This window comes from Pseudophryne corroboree, unplaced genomic scaffold, assembly GCF_028390025.1.
Source record: "Pseudophryne corroboree isolate aPseCor3 unplaced genomic scaffold, aPseCor3.hap2 scaffold_1443, whole genome shotgun sequence".
Taxonomy (NCBI): domain Eukaryota; kingdom Metazoa; phylum Chordata; class Amphibia; order Anura; family Myobatrachidae; genus Pseudophryne; species Pseudophryne corroboree.
The window spans coordinates 111,607-117,606 of record NW_026968072.1 but is presented as its reverse complement, the minus strand read 5'-3'; positions in this window follow the sequence as shown (position 1 = coordinate 117,606).

The following is a 6,000-nucleotide window of genomic DNA, read 5'->3' as shown; positions in this document are numbered from 1 at the left end:
CCATGGGGAATAGACGGGCTCCGCAGGAGACATGGGCACTTTAAGAAAGCTTTGGATTCTGAGTGTGCACTGGCTCCTCCCTCTATGTCCCTCCTCCAGACCTCAGTTAGAGAAACTGTGCCCGGAAGAGCTGACAGTACAAGGAAAGGATTTTGGAATCCAGGGCAAGACTCATCCAGCCACACCAATCATACCGTATCACTTGTGATAAACTTACCCAGTTAACAGTATGAACAACAATAGAGCATCAGATCAACCCTGATGCAACTATAACATAACCCTTATGTAAGCAATAACAATATACAAGCATTGCAGAAGAAGTCCGCACTTGGGACGGGCGCCCAGCATCCACTACTGACTACAAGAAATAGATTTACCGGTAAGTAAAATCTTATTTTCTCTAACGTCCTAGTGGATGCTGGGGACTCCGTAAGGACCATGGGGATTATACCAAAGCTCCCAAACAGGCGGGAGAGTGCGGATGACTTTGCAGCACCGAATGAGAGAACTCCAGGTCCTCCTCAGCCAGGATATCAAACTTGTAGAACTTTGCAAAAGTGTTTGCCCCTGACCAAGTAGCCGCTCGGCACAGCTGTAATGCCGAGACCCCTCGGGCAGCCGCCCAAGAAGAGCCCACCTTCCTTGTGGAATGGGCTTTTACCGATTTTGGCATCGGCAATCCAGCCGCAGAATGAGCCTGCTGAATCGTGTTACAGATCCAGCGAGCAATAGTTTGCTTTGAAGCAGGAGCACCCAGCTTGTTGGATGCATACAGGATAAACAGCGACTCAGTTTTCCTGACTCTAGCCGTTCTGGCTACATAAACCTTCAAAGCCCGGACTACGTCAAGTAACTCGGAATCCTCCAAGTCACGAGTAGCCACAGGCACCACAATAGGTTGGTTTATATAAAAAGATGACACCACTTTTGGCAGGAATTGTGAACGTGTCTGCAATTCCGCTCTGTCCATATGGAAAACCAGATAGGGGCTTTTATGTGACAAAGCCGCTAATTCTGACACACGCCTAGCCGAAGCCAAGGCTAATAGCAAGACCACCTTCCACGTGAGATATTTTAACTCCACGGTTTTAAGTGGTTCAAACCAATGTAACTTTAGGAAACTCAACACCACGTTAAGATCCCAAGGTGCCACTGGTGGCACAAAAGGTGGCTGAATATGCAGCACTCCCTTTACAAATGTCTGAACTTCAGGCAGAGAAGCCAGTTCTTTTTTTAAAGAAAATAGACAGGGCCGAAAACTGGACCTTAATGGAACCCAATTTCAGGCCCAAGACACTCCTGACTGCAGGAAGTGAAGGAAACTGCCCAGCTGGAATTCCTCCGCGGGGGCCTTCCTAGCCTCACACCAAGCAACATATTTTCGCCATATACGGTGATAATGTTTCGCTGTCACGTCCTTCCTAGCCTTGATCAGCGTAGGAATGACTTTATCCGGAATGCATTTTTCTGTTAGGAGCCGGCGTTCAACCGCCATGCTGTCAAACGCAGCCGCGGTAAGTCTTGGAACAGACAGGGCCCCTGTTGCAACAAGTCCTGTCTTAGAGGCAGAGGCCATGGGTCCTCTGTGAGCATCTCTTGCAGATCTGGATACCAAGTCCTTCTTGGCCCATCCGGAACAAAGAGTATTGTTCTCACTCGACTTTTCCTTATAATTCTCAGCACCTTGGGTATGAGAGGAAGAGGAGGAAATACATAGACCGACGGGAACACCCACAGTGTCACCAGTGCGACCACAGCTATCGACTGAGGGTCTCTTGACCTGGCGCAATATCTCTGCAGCTTTTTGTTGAGGCTGGATGCCATCATGTCCACCTGTGGCAGTTCCCACCGACTTGCAATCAGCGTGAAGACTTCTTGATGAAGTCCCCACTCTCCCGCGTGGAGGTCGTGCCTGCCGAGGAAGTCTGCTTCCCAGTTGTCCACTCCCGGAATGAACACTGCTGACAGTGCGCGTACGTGATTCTCCACCCAGCGAAGAATTCTGGTGGCTTCTACCATCGCCACCCTGCTCCTTGTGCCGCCTTGGCGGTTTACATGAGCCACTGCGGTGATATTGTCTGACTGAATCATAACCGGTTGGTCGCGAAGCAGGGACTCCGCTTGACGTAGGGCGTTGTATATGGCCCTTAGATCCAGGATATTGATGTGAAGGCAAGTCTCCTGACTTGACCACAGCCCTTGGAAATATCTTACCTGTGTGACTGCCCCCCCCCCCCCCCTCGGAGGTTTGCATCCGTGGTCACCAGGACCCAGTCCTGAATGCCGAATCTGCACTCTACAGCCACCACAGGAGAGAGACCCTGGCCCTGGGGGATAGGGTGATTAACCGATGCATCTGAAGATGTGATCCGGACCACTTGTCCAGTAAGTCCCACTGGAAGGTCCTCGCATGGAACCTGCCGAAGGGAATGGCCTCTTATGATGCCACCATCCTTCCCAGGACTCGAGAGCAGTGATGCACTAACACCTGTTTCAGTTTTAATAGATTCCTGACCAGTGTCACGAGCTCCTGAGCTCCCTCTATCGGAAGATAAACCCTTTTCTGGTCTGTGTCTAGGATCATGCCTAGGAGAGGCAGATGAGCTGTAGAAACCAACTGCGACTTTGGAATATATAGACTCCAGCCGCGTTGCCGTTATACTTCCAGAGAAAGTGATACGCTGTTCAGCAACTGCTCTCTTGATCTCGCTTTTATGAGGAGATCGTCCAAATACGTGATAATAGTGACACCTTGCTTCCGCAGAAGCACCATCATTTCCGCCATTACCTTGGTGAATATTCTCCAGGCCGTGGAGCGACCAAACGGCAACGTCTGAAATTGGTAATGACAATCCCGTACCACAATTCTGAGGAGGTACGCCTGATGAGGTAGATAAATAGGGACCTGAAGGTATGCATTCTTTATGTCCCGAGTCACCTTTCAGGCTTACAACGACCGCTCTTAGCGATTCCATCTTGAACTTGCACCTTTTCAGGTATATGTTCAGGGATTTTAAATTCAATATGGGTCTGACCGAACCGTCTGGTTTCGGGACTACAACATGGTCAAATAATAACCCCCTCCTTGTTGAAGGAGGGGAACCTTGACCACCACCTGCTGAAGATACTATTTGTGAATTGCAGTTAACACTGTTTCCCTCTCGTGGGGGGAAGCCGGCAGGGCCGTCGGTGAGGGGGCATCCTCTCAAAGTCCAGCTTGTATCCCTGAGACACAATATCTATTGCCCAGGGATCTAACAGGGAGTGAACCCACTTGTGGCTGAACTTTCGAAGGCGTGCCCCCATCGGGCCTAGCTCCGCCTGTGGAGCCCCAGCGACATGCGGTGGATTTTTGTAGAGGCCGGGGAGGACTTCTGTTCCTGGGAGCTAGCTGTGTTGTGCAGCTTCTTTTCTCTTCCCCCGCCTCTGGCAAGAAAGGACGCACCTCGGACTTTCTTGTCTCTATTCGAAAGGCTGCATTTGATAATGTCGTGCTTTTCTAGGCTGTGCAGGGATATAAGGCAAAACATCAGAATTACCAGCTATAGCTGTGGAGACCAGGTCCGAGAACCCTTCTCCACACAATCCTCAGCCTTCCATATGCCTCTTAAGTCGGCATCATCTGTCCATTGCATATTGTGCAGGACCCGTCAAGCAGAAATCGACATAGCTTTGACTCTAGGACCCAGTATACTCATGTCTCTATGGGCATGCTTTATATATACATATCTCTTAAGACAGCATCTTTAATATATATATATATATATATATATATATATCTATATACATACTAGGGTCTCAATCTCTGCTGATAAGGTACCTGTCCACGCTGCCACAGCGCTATAAACCCATGCCGACACAATCGCCGGTCTGAGTAGTATACTAGAATGTGCACGGTATCTGCAGGATCCCTGAGAATAGCTGTAACCTCAGGGCTGCCTTTTGTGACACCCTAGAGGAAGATTCCCATCGTATCCTGGCCCTAGTGGGGAAAGGATATTGCCCGAGAATTCTTTGTGGGAAGCTGCAGTCTCACGTCAGGAGATTCCCGCTCTTTTTCCTCATGAGAGGAGGGAAATTTACCTCAGCTTTCTTCCCCTTAAACATGTGTACCCTTGTGTCAGGGACAGATGAGTCATCAGTGATATGCAAATCATCTTTTATTACAATAAACATATATTGAATACTTTTCTGCCATTCTGGCTGTAACTTTGCATTATCGTAGTCGACACTGGAGTCAGACTCCGTGTCGATATCAGTGTCTATTATTTTGGATAGTGAGCATTGAGAGACTCTGAAGGTCTCTGCGACATAGGGACAGACATGGGTAGATTCCCTGTCTGTTCTCTAATCTTTTGTGCAATAAATTCACCTTAGCACTTAATTACACATATCCAAACAGGTGTCGGCGTTGTCGACGGAGACACCCTCTCACACACATTTGCTCCATCTCCTCCTTAGGGGAGCCTTTTACCTCAGACATGTCGACACACACGTACCGACACACCACACACTCAGGGAATGCTCATCTGAAGACAATTCCCCCATAAGGCCCTTTGGAGAGATAGAGAGAGAGTATGCCAGCACACACCCCAGCGCTATTAACCCAGGAATCACACAGTAACTTAATGTTAACCCAGTAGCTGCTGTTTATATTGATTTTTGCGCCTAATTATGTGCCCCCCCTCTCTTTTTACCCTCTTCTACCGTGTAACTGCAGGGGAGAGACTGGGGAGCTTCCTCTCAGCGGTGCTGTGGAGAAAAAACATGGCGCTGGTGAGTGCTGAGGAAGAAGCCCCGCCCCCTCGACGGCGGGCTTCTGTCCCGCTTTCATGTACAATTTTGGCGGGGGCTCATGCATATATACAGTGCCCAACTGTATATTATGCAAACTTTTGCCAAAGAGGTCTCTAATTGCTGCCCAGGGCGCCCCCCCCCGCGCCCTGCACCCTTGCAGTGACCGGAGTATGTGGGTGTAGTGTGGGAGCAATGGCGCACAGCTGCAGTGCTGTGCGCTACCTCATATGAAGACTGGAGTCTTCTGCCGCCGATTTCGAAGTCTTCTTGCTTCTTTCACCCTGCTTCTGTCTTCCGGCTCTGCGAGGGGGACGGCGGCGCGGCTCCGGGATCGGACGACAAAGGGTGAGATCCTGTGTACGATCCCTCTGGAGCTAATGGTGTCCAGTAGCCTAAGAAGCAGGACCTATCTTCAGTGAGTAGGGCTGCTTCTCTCCCCTCAGTCCCACGATGCAGGGAGTCTGTTGCCAGCAAATCTCTCTGAAAATAAAAAACCTAACAAAATACTTTCTTATAGCAAGCTCACTAAGTAGCACCCAGCTCGTCCGGGCACAGATTCAAACTGAGGTCTGGAGGAGGGACATAGAGGGAGGAGCCAGAGCACACCAGAATCTAAATTCTTTCTTAAAGTGCCCATGTCTCCTGCGGAGCCCGTCTATTCCCCATGGTCCTTACGGAGTCCCCAGCATCCACTAGGACGTTAGAGAAAAGAAGAGGTCCAAGGACAGAACCTTGGGGGACACCTACAGTTAGTGGAAGTGAGGGGGAGGTGGAGTCATGAGACGAGACAGAGAAGGACTGGTCAGAGAGGTAGGACAGCCAGGAGAGGGCAGTATCACGCAGACCAATGTAGTGAAGGATTTGCAGTAGGAGGGTGGTCCACAGTGTCAAAAGCAGCAGAGAGATCAAGAAGAATAAGTAGAGAGTAGGATTTAGCAGCATGGAGGTCATTGCAGACTTTTGTAAGGGCAGTTTCAGTGGAGTGGACGGAACTCAGACTGGAATGGGTCAAGCAGTGAGTGTGAGGAACGAAAGGAAGTAAATATTATAACACAGGCCGCTCCCCCTGTAGAGTAGGATGCCACAGGCCGTTCCTCCCGTCAATTATGACAACACAGTCCACTCCCCCTGTGTATTATGACAACACAGGATGCTACCCCTGTATATTATGACAGCACAGGCTGCTTCCCCTGTATACTATGA